Source organism: Chelonia mydas, chromosome 17 (assembly GCF_015237465.2).
Source record: "Chelonia mydas isolate rCheMyd1 chromosome 17, rCheMyd1.pri.v2, whole genome shotgun sequence".
In the NCBI taxonomy this organism is placed as follows: Eukaryota; Metazoa; Chordata; order Testudines; family Cheloniidae; genus Chelonia; species Chelonia mydas.
In genome coordinates this window covers 19,434,576-19,450,434 of record NC_051257.2, presented here as the reverse complement: position 1 = coordinate 19,450,434, position 15,859 = coordinate 19,434,576, and the positions used below count along the sequence as shown (strand labels likewise).

The window sequence follows — 15,859 nt, the reverse complement described above, 5'->3', positions numbered from 1 at the left end:
AAAATTCCCCCCTTCCCAGCTTTAGAGACCAGCCATAGCCCTGTATTTTGGGGGAGCTGAACCCATGGCCAAATGTATTGCGTGTTGCCTGGTGATTCAATGCCCGCTCTGTAAGTCATTCCCTTAGGGATAGGGGGCTCATTCTGGGCCAGCGCCTTTTATGGCTGCATTCTGCTGTGATTGTCGCTGGGGGTATTGCGACCATTCAGTTTTCTGTGTAGCTGCTCCCTGGCTATTTATAGCAGCATTGCATTCACGGTGGTTTTATGTTCCATTGTTTTCATGCCTGGACCTATACCTTCAGTGCAATGGTTGCTGTTATCACCTGTTATTATTATTATTATTATTACTATTACTCATGTCTGGGTTTGTTTCCCCCCTATTGTCCTAAACTGCCTATAAAAATCCAACAGAGCCTTTCAAACAAGAGAAGAAAGAAACACAGAAATACCGGCACAGAATGAGTGTCGGTGACGCTGCCCCTCCTACAGCCCTAATGCAGGGCTCTGGCGGCAGAAGAAACCATTGTTAAATGATATGGCAGTAGTGCATAGAAGACCCAAGTGAAATTAGAGCCCCCATCGTGTGAGGAGCTGTAGAAACACACAGTAAGAGACTGCCCCTGTCCCGAAGAGCGTACAGTCTATGCAAATGAACGGTGGGAGAGAAAACCGAGTGGCAGTGACTAGAAATGGTAGAAACTGGAATTTCTGTCCCGCGGGAAATGGCGAGATTTCAACATTTGTTGTCACCCTGAATTGGGAAGAAATGTCAAAATCTTGGAATATTTTCTGGAATGAAACAGTCCACAAATATTTTCTTATGATTTTATCATTTCCACTTTTGTCATCAAGTCAACCCACAACATTTAGATAATTTTCCACAAAAATGTTGACAACATCGCTAGGTTCCCATGAAATATTTCAGGGTAATCATACTGGCATGCCCTGACACAAAGCTGCTTCACTGGAAAATTTTCAGGCAGCTCTAGAGGTGACTCACCTCAAGATTGCTCAGCAATTCAGTGGCAGAGGCAGGACCAGACCCCAGCTCTCCAAGTTCAGTGTTTTATCCGCTAAACCCCACTGGCTGTCTACGCTGGTACCTGACATCAAGAGACAAGTCCATCCCTGGGGTGATCCCTGGATGTCACCAGAGTTACACCGGGGGGGATTTGGCCCCCACCCACAAGCATGGTTATTGGATGGCCCGGGGGGTGGGGGGGTGAGCTGGTTATTTCAGTCCTGTTTCCGCTGGGCAGTTTGTAGGTTGATAGATATGAAGGCCAGGAGGGACCATTATGATTACTTAGGCTGTCTTCCTGCATAACACAGGCCATGGACCTCCGCCCAGCGACCCCTGCAGTGGGAGGGGAGCGGGCGAGGTGGCTGCACATCAGGGCTGAGATGCAGTGGCCTGGTTTGCTGCTGGGGGAGAAACATGAGCTGTGTCTGCCCAGGTCCAACCAGTATAATACACCCAGTTTCATTGCCAGTAGGGAAAACCTCCCATCGGTTAAGAATACCCGCTCTCCTGCCTGTCACCTCTAGGGCCTGGACAGCAAGGGAGAGGACAAAGGGCCAGAGCCTCAGACGCTGTGAATCGACAAAGCTCCATTGAAATAAACATCTCCATTGAAGTCACAGGAGCTATGTGGACTTACACCACTGAGGATCTGGCCTGTCTGAGGGTTATAGCCCTTAGGGTATGTCCACACTGCGGTGTAAGCCCAGGGTTTGAACTCAGGCTCAAGCCAAACCTCCCTTACATCTACACACAAATTGCACTAACTGAGGACTCAGACCCAGGGTCCCAGGACCCCACGGGGGGGTGGAGGGTCTGAGCCGGAGTCAAGCTGGGACCCAGGGTTCAAGCTCTATTACTCTGCAGTGTAGACATAGCCGCACTGGACTCAGGCTGTTGGTGTCCTTCAAAAGTATCCCACAGGCCGACTTCCTTTGTCCTCTGGACAGTCAAGTTTGGTGGACAGTCAAGTTTTCCCAAACTGCTCCATGAACAAAGGGCTAGAGCAGCCGCCTTCTGGGAGAGCACTAAGAAATCTGGGAGATGGGTGGCGGGACTTGGGCCCACATAATGCAATGTAGATGCCGGAGCCCCAGGCTGGGACCCAGGGTTCAACAATTCCTAACTGAGTGTAGACGCTCAAGCCTTATGTTAACAAACCCAGGGTCTGCTAACTTGCCTCCTAGCAACCCTGGGCTTACACTGCAGTTACACCTGAGGCTGACCCAGGTCAGCTGACTCAGGCTATGGGGCTGTTTAATTGCAGTGTAGACATTCAGGGTCAGGCTGGAGTCTGGGCTCTGGCACCCCCCATGGGATCCCAGAGCTCAGGCTCCAACCTGAGCCCGAATGTCTACACAGCAATATTAGAGACCCATGAGCCCAAGTCAGCTGATATGGGCCAACCACGGGTGTTTGATTGCAGTTTAGACGTACCCTCAGAGACCTAGGCAAACCCTGGCAAGCATCAAATCAAACCCTGTATAAAAGCCGACTCATGTATAAGAGTGTGTGTGTCTGTGTGTGTGTGTAATACCCCTGCTTCCGGGTTGTTCAGACTCCTGGCAATGTAACATCATCTCCCGAACTCTCCCTTGCCTTCCAGCCGAGTGACAGTTGCGTTCTGCAAGCACCGTGCAATCCAGATGTTGATGAACATCTGCACTGGCTTTAGGACTGGCTGCCCTAAATGTTAATCAGCGTGATTTGGTTCACTTGGCTGCTCTCCTAAGCTGTGGAGGGCTTTCTGTTGAAAGGAGGGTGGGTCTGTGTTTGGAATTAGCTGCCGCACTTATTTGCTAACGGGATCCGGGCGCGTGACTTCCTGGAACTGGTTTTCCATGCTCCCTCTGTCGTGGGTTTTTAAGGAGACTGGGTAATGAGGTGAGATTTCCCAGTGATTTAGTGCATGACTGGCCTCTTACGTACAGAGACGTGGTGTCCTTATTTGAAAAACTGGGCAGTTTTAGGAAGGATCCGGGGGTTAAAACTATATATGCTAATGAGACGGAGGAGGTAATAAATTAGTGCAGGCTAGAAATTGGTACACTGCAGTGTCCGCTCATCAACCCGTTCCTGACCGCGGCTCCCCCATCCCCTGCTCTTCCAGTCTTGGGCTCTGCCATGACACGTCAGTCCCAACCCAACCCACAGCCCCTGCTAGCCCATTCCTGGCCTCTGCACATACACACAGTTCTGCCAACGCCCCTCGACTGCATCCCCCCACTACCGCAGCTCCACTCGAGCAGAGGCTGCCAGCTCTCATGCTGTGCACAAAGAGGGAACGAAGCACAAGCCACCAATCTCCTGTCCCCTCCGGCGATCTAGGGCAGCATTTGGATCCCGGCCTGCCCAACTAAAAGCCCGGTGTCTTGGCCCACGGAGCCATCCAAACACATTGATCAGAGAAAGCGAGGCCCTGATTTAAAAGCCCATTCAATTGCAGGAATGACCCACCAGCGCAGCCCTGGGCGATCTCCATTCTCCCTGCTATGAGGCAGGGATCCACTAGCCCCCCCCGGCTCGTGCTGCAGTGTGGAAGGTGGCGCCTGTGGAGGAGAGCCTGCCCCGGCCCCATCCATCTCTTCTCCTGTCAGGTTTCCAAGGCGTTTCGACCATCTCTCTTGCTTACACCTGCCAGTTACTCCAACTGCAGCCGCTGTATCTGGATGTCTGGTGTTGCTGGAAGGTTGAAAGCCATCCCGGTCCCAGAGGAGAGTACAGCATGGGCAAGTCGCCCTGTCACTGCGTAACATAATCTGACTGGCGCTAAACCAGCCCCGGCTGCATTGCTGAGCTGGAAGGTCTGCTCCGCTTTCCCCTTGGGCTAGATTAGCCAGGATGGATGAAATTAGAGACACTGTCCACAGCATAAGAAAGTGCCCCAGATAGTGGGTCTAGGCCAGGTCTGCAGTCTGCGTCTCTGCAGCTTTGCTGGCTCTGTTGCCCTTGGACTTTCTGTGCAAGGACTTGCAAAGGGGGTGGAGAGAGAGGGATGCTTGCAGAGCTCCTCGGGAGATGGGCCAGAGGTTAGGAGACTAGCAGTGGGCTTGGGAAACCCGCGCTTGATTCCTTGCTCTGCCACAGATTTCCTGTCTGTCCTTAGTGTCTCTGGGCCTCAGTTTGCCATCTGTGAGATGGGGATAACTATTCTTCTTTACTTCACTGGTCTGCTGGGGGGCAAAGGGGGCCACGTGAGTGCCATAGGTAGGTGGAAAGGGGATGTATGTTTCTGCCTCCTTTACTGGGTTTGGAGTTGTCCCTCCAAAACTGATAGCTTCTTGTGGATCTCACATGATGGGGAATTTTGCACTTGGGTCCCAACCTTTATGAAGTGGGAAAGTGCCTGTGGGGGACCGATACCATTCAGATTGGGTCAGAAGTGTTAAACCCGGCAGCTGCATGTCAGTGGCCTGGGAGTGGCTTTCTGTATCTAGCTGTGTATGCCGTGCCCATCACCCTGGTGTCCGAGAGATACGGCACACACGTTAGCTGCCTTGGGCGCCCCGATCGGTGGGGACAATCAGGCACCCAGACCTCTGGATGAACTAAAGCGTATCTACAAGTACCCCTGGCGCAGGACTGTGTCTGCAGCTATTTCTGCCCGCTGCCTGCAAGCACGGACAGAGAGGCCCCCCCTGAAAATCTGGCCCCAGCAGAGTGCACTGGGGCCTTTTGCAGCAGAAGATATAAACACACAACACTGCTCTACCCAGCGGTCCACTCGAGGAAATGGAGCCCTGTCTTCAGCAGCAGCCGTGGGACGGCGTTTGATGGGCAGTGGGGTCCTGGGGTATGCAGGAGAACGGAGACCCCTTTGAATGGCCCTGTCCTTTCGGATCCACAGACAAGCTCTCCGGTGAAAGAGAAGGGGTCCTCAATCGAGAAGACAAAGAGACAATATAACCTGGAAATCCTGGTGTTCAAAGCTCCCCCTTTTCTGCAGTGACTCGGCACTGATACCTTCTTGCGGATTGCATGGTTGTACACTCCATCTGCAGGTGTAGCTGTCCCCTGCCACACACTGTAGGCAGAGGCAGGAGGGCTTGGGCTGCAGCAGGAACAGTCTATAAATGGGTCTGCACCCTGCTCTAGCCTACAGAGCAGAGCATAGCAAGTCAGGGTTCCTGGGGCCAGTGTCTCCATGGGCCTGAGCCTGGCACGGCTGCAACCCACAGGCTTTATCCTGCAGCATTCGATCCTTTTTTGATCCGAAGGGGAGGAGAGGAGCAGCGGGGAGCAGACGTGGATTTTGATTGAATCCTCTGTGACTGCATACGTGCAGAAGGCGAAGCAGGGCGATCCAGCTCGAAGGGCCCAGGAACCGCCCGAGGGAAGTGTGGCAGCTCACGGACATGCTCGGTAGCCGGTTCTGAAGCTTTCATTTAGAGGCAGCTGCCAGTCACCCTCCCAGAGCTGAGCCAATTGGAGCTCAGGAGTGAGGGGACGGGGTATAAATACAGGAATTAAAGACAACTCCGCGGACCCATTGGCTGATCCACATGGGACTGAGAAACTATCTGCTCTGGGGGCGGGGTCCCAATACCTGAACCCCTTTGGACACAGGCTACAGATTCAGCTTATCAGCTGCCGAGCAGACCAGTCAGCTGTTAACCCAAAGGCGGGAATGCTGCTGTGAAGGATTCCAGACTCCGGTTTGCTGCCAAGGTGCTGGAGGGTTTGGAAAAGACCGGGGATGCTGCCATTCTTTCCAGGCTCGGAAGTATCCCGGTGGCACCCGCTACATATTGTAACTACACTACAGGGACTGAGAAATCATCGCTGAGAGAAGATCAGAGGGCAGTGCGTGTGTGCCAAAGGAGGGAAGTTGTGTTGAAATGCTGCATTTAAATATACCCAACAGCCACGAAGTGGGGATGTGTGTATAGCAAACACCAGTAGACAGCTACCTAATAGCTTTTGGTTAAGAAGTTATTCATCAGTATCTCTTGGAAGCTGGCTGGGAACTATTAACCGCTCCATTCAGGGTTTTACGTACAATACCCTTTAAACTATAACTTTGTGCAATGTTTTTTTTTTTTTTTTTTGCAAAGTCTGGATAAGACAGAGCTCTGGCCTCTTCAGCAAGCCGTTCAGCGGAGGTGCAGGAAAAGGGGCGTGTAGAAGAGTTAGATGTAATATGACCTCAGCACTCCATATCCCATTACACCCTCGTTCACAACCATTCAAAGTGGGGGCAAATGCTACCATTCTGATCCGGCAGAGTTTTACATCCACGTTGTTCTCACATGGCACTGATGTCAACGAGCACCTAAAATGGAGAGTCCTGGCTTTGTCCCTGATCCACAGGGTGAACTTGGATATGTGGCTAAACCTGCCTGTGCCTCAGTTTCCTCCTCTGTAAAATGGAGATAATGTGTCCTGGCCTGATGCACAGGGGTTAGTGGGCAGTTTGGTGGCCTGCAAAGTGCATAGAGATCTTGCTATGGAAGGTGTTAGTAAGCCCTGCTAGTGTAGGCATAAGGGAAGGTACCTGCTTCTTTTCATAGTGACATTCCCATCAGAGAAAAGCCAGTAATAAAAACCCAGTCTGCTGGGGAGCTGCTCAAGGGTTAGCTGGTGAATCCATTACTCCCACTGGTATGCAGGGTTTTTATCAAGATTTTTATCGAGAGACTTGCAATATTGGCAGCTTTTCTTAAAGCCCCAGCCCCGGGAGTCAGGGGATTACATGAGAATCTCAGGTGTCAGTAAAAAAAAAAAAAAGTTTTTTAGTCTTCATGGTTGAAGGAAAAAGCTTGAAACCATGGCCACTTTCAAGTCATGGTTTTTGTGTGTCTAAAGAAACATAAAAAGAAACCCATTATTTGTCAGTTTCTTACAATCTCATGATTTTTAAGTCAGTTTCATGATTTGGGGGGGCTTGACTCATGTTTTTTGGATACTTGGGGTTGGCAGTGTGGGCTGACATGGCAATCCCATTGTTTCCAGTGGGACCGCTTACACGAATCGTGGCTCAGCAATGTGATCGAATGGTTCCCAAGCTAGCCCAAAATAAATAGACCAGAGGTGCAAATGGGGTCTGTAGCTTAATGGCTGCCCATGGGCTACGATAAACAGACCAGCCCATTGGACTTTGAGGCTTGTTCGGACTTCTAAAGGGATCCATTTCCCGTGACACATTCACACCCCTGCATGTGGTAGAACTTTGGCCTCCCTACACTAAAGATTAATCTGTGCGATTTTCAGATGATAAATTTTTAAGAAGTTGGTGGCTTTGGAGAAAAACAGCTGATCTTGGCTCAGGAAGGCCTTGTTTGCAACACAGACACCTGGCAGGAAGACAAGGCGGGGCTAATGAACAAGTCATCCGATGTAGTTATAGCTGGGGTGGAAATCACCTGCTATGGTTGATGTTGCTGCTTGGGATTCAAAACACGTTTAACCCGCTGAGAAACTGACAACTAAGAAAGTTCTCCTCCGCTGGGGCTGGGTGGAAGGGGAGGGTCTGACTCCTAATCTAGAAGATGAGGATTACCTGTAACTGGGCAGAAGTGGGATGACACGCTATATTGCTATCTCATGGCCTTTCCTTCCAGAAGCTGCAATGGGATGTTGGCTTCTAGGGTGTGCTATAGGGGACTGGGCCTTTAAGGGATGAGCTTCCCAGCCAGAGAGGCTGGACGAGATGCCTTGAGGCTCTGGTTGTTAGGCACAGCTGGCTGTAAATGGACGCAGAATAAAGCAGATCTCTGGCAAGTGCCGTCAGCACGGTGTGATCCCTGAGCATCACACGGGCCTCGCTTCTACCTTCTAATCATCGGCAGGCGGCTGCACTGGGGAAAGGGCCGGCCGCTGACATGGAGAATGGGCAATGGGAGGGCGATGGGTGAGACTTCCAGCCGCTTTGGGATTAACAGGGTTCTCCTCCCTGCCTTTCTCCCAGGCGTTGAAGCCAGCAGTGCTGGAGCAGTCGGGCTTCCATAGGAGAAGTTTTCTGCAGGCAAGAAGGCCCCGAACTGAGCTGGCTAGGACTAGAGCTGTGCAGCGGCCGATGGACCGTGCCCTCTGAGAGGTGAGCCTGGGCCGGGGCGACCGGAGGGCGGGTGTGTTGTCGCTTACCAGGGTGGTTCTTCGGGGTGTGCTCAGAGTTGGGGACACAGGGAAGAGCTGCTCACCATGAGAACAGCTGATCGGGCTCTTCGTGGCCATGAGCATGTTTACCTGCTCGGTCTCCTCTCTGCCCCCATGTGTCCCCTCCTCCTGCTGTCAGGTGGCCTCCGCTCCAACCAGCCATCTGCTGACAGCTGATTCGTTGCAGCAGCCGCACGAGGAGCAAAATCCTGGCTGCACTGAAGTCAAGTGAAGTTTAGTCCCTGACACCAATGGGGCCCGGATTTCAGCCCAGGTTTCTGGAGAGGTCTGTCTCCCCTGTCCCTTGTAAAACACTGATCAGAACCCAGCCAGTAGCAGGAATGGAGAAGGGTGGGCTTGTGGTCGAAGTGCTAGAGATGTAGGGTCACTCCGGCTCTGGCATGCACTCCTTGGGTGACCTCAGGCATGTCGCTTAGTCTCGCCGTTCCTGTCTGTAAAAGGGGGTAATAATCCTCCCTGTGTTAATTGAGAGTGTAAATTCTTTGGGGCAGGGAGTGTTTCAACGCATACGTGCAGCACCTAGCGCTGCAGGGAGCTGCGCTTGCTTAGGGGTATCGAGTTGGTATGATAAGGTGAGGAATGATGATAACCTGTCAATACTTCATTCCTCACCGGGTCCCCCGCAACGTCTCATGACCCTGTGCTGCACTGTGCCATGGAGCTGCGCTGTTCTGTACATCTCACTTAACACTGTTTTGCCCCCGTCATGGTCTTGCTGAATCTCAAATCCAGGCAGTGCCTGGCTCAGCAGTAAATATCCCCTTTGAGCAGATTTACTCTCCTATCGATCTGTTTTTTTCATTCGTGTAGATTATCTGGAGTTGTGAATAAGGAATGGCTCTGCTGTCCTCTCCCAAGGCTGGAGAGAAATATGGCTTCAGACTAGGGCATTCCTGACCGCCGCTTTCCAGGGCTGCAGCTGGGGGTCTCAGTGACACTGGATTTGAGTTCTGGTGGAACGAATTGAATCGGAAATGCCCCTGGGAGTCAGAAAAGGTGCAGTGTCTAGGGGGAAGGGAATGGGGCCGGGGGGCCAAGGTATGACTGGACAGGGCTTGGAGCAATGGAGGGACAGAACTGGCTGGGGAAATGGTTGTTCCATCCCATGTGAGTTTTTGAGATTTTGAAATATTTCCCCATTCTGAATCACGATGAAACATCAAAATCTCAGCATTTTCAGGCACTGGTACTCTGAAATAAACTGCATTGGGTCAGTCAGATCATTTGGTCTTGATAATGTCGAATTGTTTTGTTCTGATTTCGACCTTCAAAATGTTTTCTAAACTTTTAAAAAAGTATTAATTCCCTAACATTTCCAACCAAAAGTGAAACGTTTTACTTAAAAAAAGGTCAAAATGTTTCAACCGTTTCAGAATGTTTCCTTTTTTAAAAAAACATTTTTGAATTGATAAGTTTATGGAGGGCACGATATGAGACTGCCTACGTTGGGATGTAGCCGATCTGTGACTGCAAGCAGCAAATATCTCCAATGGCTGGAGATGAGACACTGTGTGGGGAGCGCTCTGAGTTACTACAGAGGATTCTTTCCCAGGTGTCTGGCTGGTGGGTCTCGCCTACATGTCAGGTTCTCACTGATCACCGTTTTTGGGGTCGGGACGGAATTTTCCCCCCAGGTCAGATTGGCAGAGACCCTGATGGTTTTTTGCCTTCCTCTGCAGCAAGGGGGTTGGGTCACTTGCTGATTTAAACTAGTGTAAATGGTGAGTTCTCTGGAACTTGACGTCTTTAAACCATGATTTGAGGATTCAGGAACTCAGCCAGAGGCTGGGGGTCTATTACTGGAGCGGGTGGGTGAGGTTCTGTGGCCTGCGATGTGCGGGAGATCAGACGAGGTGATCGTGATGGTCCCGTCTGACCTTAAAGTCTAGAAGTCTATTTGTCAAAGCCGATCCTTTCCCATGAACGGTTTCAACCCCTCGGCATCCCCCAACGAAAAGCTGTATAGTCTGAAAATTCCTGACCCGCTCTAGGAGAAATTCTCCCCGCCACTGCTAAAGCCCCGGGCAGAATTCCCCCAGGTGGAGGCACTGCATATGCCAACCAGAAGCGGCCCTACGTTGCCAGCTGCCATTGTAAGCCTTGGCACACAGGGCAAGCGAGCGTGGGAGGGGTATCTCCAGAGTCCCATAGGCAGCTCTTGGGGGACTACTGCAACTTAGAGCAACCCCTGGCTATTCTAATTGATGCCGCCCCCGGAGAAACCCAGACGAGGGGGAGGGGGAGCGGCACAATGGTGCTTTGAAGCACTCTCTGCCCCTTTTGTGCTGTACCTCTGGGAGTCTCAGGTCAAGTATCTCATCAAATGCTGCAGGATTCCCCTCTGCTGCCTGGAGCCAGAGGTTTTAAGGCTGGAAGGGACCGTTCTGATCATCTGTTCTGACCGGCTGCAGAACAGCAGCTGGAGAATTTCAGGTGGCAGTGACAGTGGTTACACCGGTGATCCCCAGTCAGGATGCGGCCCCGCTGTGCTAAACACTGCGCAGACAGATAGCACAGAAGACAGTCCTTGCCCAGGAGAGCTTGCTGGCCAGGGGTCCAGAAAGGTTGAGCTGGAAGGGACCTCAAGAGATCATCTAATTGCTCCCCCCGCACGCAGGATGAAGTATATGATCAGACAAATGGGGAAGGGGTGAATGGGAAGAAGTGGTAACAAAGTGAACCGAGTTTAGCAGAAAAACAGACGTCTCCTTGTTACTTTATATATAAACCTAAACCAGCCCTGCACAACCTCAATTATCTGAGCCTAATTCCCTCTTATCTGACACAGGGTCGTGCCTGCCCACGTCTGTGAATTGCATTGAACGTTCCCTCAATTGTCCAACACCTCCGTTATCCAGAGTTGTCCACCGGGGCATCTGAGCAATCAAAGCAGTGCTGCGTTCATGTACAGTTGAGCCCCTGCACAGAGCTACCCTGCCAGCATGAAAACAAACAACTGCGCAGATTTGCCAACGAATGGTTATCACAGTGATCCTGCAGGAAGGGTCTTCCTAGAAGTCTCTGGCTGGCCGCTGCGTGGATAAATGCTGCCCATAACCAGATAGACGCATAATCTATTCTGACACCGCTAGTCCAGTGCTTGAGTATGTATGCTCTTGCAACTGACAGTCCTGTCCCCATAAATGCTCTGTGACAACCTGTTTGGCAGAACTTCTCCTAAATCACAAACACCAACTTCTGGATGAAATACACCTAAATGCTCCATCAGATTTTGTGCACCCACAATGTCCTTTGGCCAGAACCTTGCAGTTTTCTCCTACATTTCCTCAAACCCTCTCTGAAAAATCCCCAACCTGTCTACCCCCTCCCCCAAGCCACATTAGAAATTCCTTCAGACCTTCTTGGAGTGTTACTCATTCCGCCTACCAAAGTACTCCACGAAAGCGCATTCAGTTCACATCTCCCCCAAACTGCCTTCTAATAATGCAGCTTCCATACTCAGCCATTATTGGAAGTGAAGGCATAGGGTATTTTTATAATGTTCAGATTACAACCCCTTTACTCATATTGGGGAGCACTTACTAAAGTGATTTGCATCTATCTATCTATCTATCTATCTATCTATCTATCCCCATGTGTCCCTAGCTAGCAAGATCGCCCTATATTTCCCCCTCCATCTATCTATCTGGTTATCCCCGTATGTCCCTATCTAGCTAGCTAGTATGAAAAATATTATGGAAATATAATATTAATTATTTTACTGATCTAAATCTCCGTGTCCTGTTCTCTCACTGTTTGTGGTAAATAATAACATAATATTCTGGATTTCTTTGGGCAGGGGCGGTAATATGGAGTAGCATCAATATTTCATAATCAGATTTCAAAGCACGTTACCAAGTGGGTATGTAGCCTTATGCTTGACATGAGGATTAATTCAGGGAAGTCCGAAGGCCTGTGTTTTGCAGGAGGCCAGACTAGATGATCTGGCTTCAGAATCTGAGTTATTCCCATTTTACTGATGAGATGACTGAGGCTGAGAGAGGGGAAGTGACCAGGCCAAGGTGCCACAGTGAGTCAGGGCATGGCCAGGACTGCATTCCACGTTTCTTGAATCCTAGTCCCTTCTTCATTTTTTCTTGTATTCCAGCAGTAAGCAGAGGCTTCAGCTGAGACTGGGGCCCCCTCGCGGTAGGGGCTGTACGTAAACCTCTTGAGAAACAATCTCTGCCCTGCGGAGCTTGCAGTCTAAAAAGACCAGGCGGGTGCAGGGTGGGAGAAAGGAAGTGCTACTAACCCCATGTTACCAATGGAAATGTCAGTAATAACATTTTCAAAAGCCTTGAAATGACCGAGGCGCCTAGGTGCCATTTTCAAAAATGAGCTGAAGTCACATTGAAAGTCAATGGGACTTAGCCTCCTGGGGGCCAGATTTTTAAATGTACTTAGGTGCCTAAAGATGCAGATAGTCTCTTAGTGGCGTATTCAACCCCCTCACCCCCTGAAGCACCTAACTCCCCTTGAAATCTTTTGCAAATGGGACTTAGGCTCCTAAGTCACTTGGGGTCAAATTTTCAAGAGCACCCAAGTGATTTGCCCAGGGTCCCAGAGGAATCTTTGGCCAAGTCCCCAAACAGAATCCATATCTCCTGAATCCCCGTCCAGTGCACAGAACGCACGAATACCCTGCCCCCTTCCTAGTCAGAAGCTTTGCCACAGGAAATACCGATTTGACAAGTTCATGAGCGCACATCAAGCTCAAATTTCACAGGAACCCGTTGAAGCATTTTGAACAATAAGGTGAGGAATATGGATTCAGTTGAGGGCTTGGCCAGAGATTCCTTTATGCAAGTCACTTAGGAGTTTTTGACAATCTTACTCTAAGTAATTTAAGAGCCTACACCCTATTTTCAAAAGGTTGTAATGGGAGTTAGGTGCCACGGGGCTTTTGAAACCCCACTGGGCATCTGTCTGGCTCTTCACAATATACTTAAAAGTCAAAACACCCCCCATTCTCTGCCTGTGGCAGACAACTGTTTAGTCTCTGGAGGGCCACTGTAGGGAGACTTGACATAATTTGATTTTTATTTACCTTTTGATGTAGATGGATAATATCAATGTTTCTTTTAAGCACTTATCTTTATTTTTATCACTTTACATTTTCCCAGTTGCAGGAACTTATGGGGGATCAGACACTGGGGGCAGAGAGACATGTTAATGGCAGTAGATGTTAAGATTCCAAAAGCTGACGCTTTATGACCATTAAAATGTAAATTGTGAACAAAGTAAATATCCTTAAATCAAAGCGGGATCCGTTCTCAAGCCGCATTTTTCTTTACTTTGTAAATTGCGATGATTATCGCGGGAAATATTTTGTCCTGGGTTTGTGTGTGTAGGGTGAAATTGACATTTACTGATAACCATCTAATCCTTCCAAGCCTAAATACAGACTATTGGGTTGAAATGCAGGCCTAACTGGGCTGGGCTTAGTGGCCTGTGATATACAGGAGGTCAGACCAGATGATCTGATGGATCCTTCTGGCCTTCTCCCACATGGAAATTCTGAATTTTGACTGGCGCTGCTGCCTAGATCTGTCCCTCCCCCTCTGCACCCGGTGTAAAGAAACCCAGCAAATGCCACGGGGCGGTTTCGGGGGGGGGGGGGGGGGGCGCGGGGGAATGCAGCGTGTGTAGTGAAGGAGGAGAATTAGGCTGTGTGTGAGTGCATGAAATCCTGTGGGCGGGCTTGTGGTGTAACAGATCTTCAGGGCATTTCTCATTTCATTTTGAGAGCGTGCTCAGATAATGGACAGGCAATAAATACAGCTGCCTGCCCTTCCGAGGCTGCCTGCTGATAGCAGTGCAATAAAAATAAAGCCTTGTAATTAAGTAATCAGAGGAGGCTGGGAAGGCAGAGTTATCAGGGGACAAGTGACTGTGGGGGGCGGCCTATTGCAGAGGGAAATCCGGGGATATTCCACAGGCTCTGAGGGTCTCTTATCACGACGGGGCCTCTCCCGGTGTCTCTGTGCCAGGGCCTTGCTGGGCTGCGGTAGAGACAGCCCTGCTGTCTGCGGTGCAGGAGGCAGGCTCTTTAGTGGGGTTGGCCGGCTGCTCCAGAGCAAAGCTTCTCTCCGCTCGCTCGCGGCTGTGAATGAAGAGCGCTATCGGGGGATTGGGATTGTTGGAAGGTTGCAGCTATTGCGCCGAATGGTGGATTAAGGGCCCCATTGTGTCTGTGCAGCACTGGCCTGCGCTGGGAACGGTGCAGGGCTGTGCCACCCCAGGGAGAGCTCTGGGAGGCGTTGTGCCCTTAGGCTGCCCGATGGGCCATGCAATCACCCTCCCTCCTCCCTGCCCCCTTTGGGATAGCTGGCACCGCCAGTTGGCAGGCCCCACACTCAGGAGAGCAGAGGAATTGTGATTACCTATTTACCCTTCCTCTGATTTACCCCTGCCTCTGAACTACCCCTAACTAACTGCCCCGCCGCCCATTTCAAGCCAGATCCTGCTTCCACTGATTCAATGAGGGCTCCTGGAGGGGAGTTTAAAGTTCAACCTTCAGTTACTTTGATTTCCCAAGCAGCCCCCTTTTCCCAGCATTGTTTACAGGCTGGTTACTGAGCTGGGCAAAGCCAGAAACTGGGTTCTTTCGGGATCCAGGTGATGTTTTCTTTCCGTTCCAGGTCCAGTGGATTCCCTCCTTGCTGAGCTTCTCTCCGTTCCATGCATTGAACAGACCCAAAAACGTGGGGGCAAAAATTGTGTGTGTGTGTGTGTGTGTGTGTGTGTGTGTGTGAGAGAGAGAGAGAGAGAGAGAGAGAGAGAGAGAGAGAGAGAGAAAGAGAGAATTCACCGGAATTGTGTGGCCGGGTGAAACGGCCATTTGTGTCTGCATCATAAATGTGAGGCAAGGACAAATCAGTCTCCCTTGCCAGTTTCACCAGCCGTGTAAATTTTGGGGTACTCTCATAACAGGTTTGTCTTTCCCCGCCCTTGCAAAAGAAAAGTCCTGGATGATGCCTAAGAGTGTGGTTCTCAAGGGCTCCTTTAGCTTGCTGCACTGAGCCTGGTCGGGGGGATCTCTAGACCAGTCACAGTTTGGGGGTGTCAGTCACTCATGATGCTCTGAGCATAATGGGCCAAATCCTGAGCATCCACATCCCCCCGCCAGATGCTAAGGGGAGCTGTGGGTGCTCAGCACTCTTTAGGATTTGACCTGGCATTTTCTGTCACGGCCTGTCTGTCTTGGAGGTATTTGAACTGATGAATGGGGCAAATTACCCCATTTCACCCCGGTGCAGGGCTTCTACCCACAGGGTTTGCACTGCTGCAAATATGCCCACATTACACAGGGCCTAACACTCTTCCCTGGGTTACGCCCTTCTGTCCTTCAGCACAAGGACGCTTCTGCCTTAGGAAGCAAATTATCCTTCCTTTCGGTAGAACCTGGAGGCCTCGGCTGAGATCAGAGCCCTCTTGTGTTGGGTGCTGGACGGACACATAGTGAGAGACAGTCTGCACCCTGAAGAGCTTATGCTCTAAACTGAAGAGACAGACAAAGTGGAAACTGAGGCCCAGAGAGGGGAGGTGACAGAACCAAGGACATCCAGCAGGCCAGTGACCGAGCTGGGAATAGAACCAACATCTCCCGACTCCATCCCATCCCCTGTAGCCCCCTGAGCAGTGGAACTCCCTTTTGTCAGCGCAGCTCTGACATCTGACGTCCCGGGGGTCTACACTGCCACCTTCTGCTCACGCA

General features: G+C 50.7%; 1 protein-coding gene across 3 annotated transcripts in view; it reads left to right on the top strand.

Annotated features, from left to right (window-relative positions):
• SRRM3 (serine/arginine repetitive matrix 3) overlaps positions 1-15,859 on the top strand; it is a 190,281-nt gene that overhangs the window by 52,282 nt on the left and 122,140 nt on the right. For 2 of the 3 annotated variants that reach the window (XM_043531236.1, XM_043531237.1), the window contains exon 2: positions 7,931-8,059. The exons of the other annotated variant lie outside the window; for it this stretch is intronic. The gene's annotated coding sequence lies outside the window, so the exon portion shown is untranslated. The remainder of the gene's footprint in view (positions 1-7,930; positions 8,060-15,859) is intronic. 3 annotated transcript variants of the gene reach the window in all.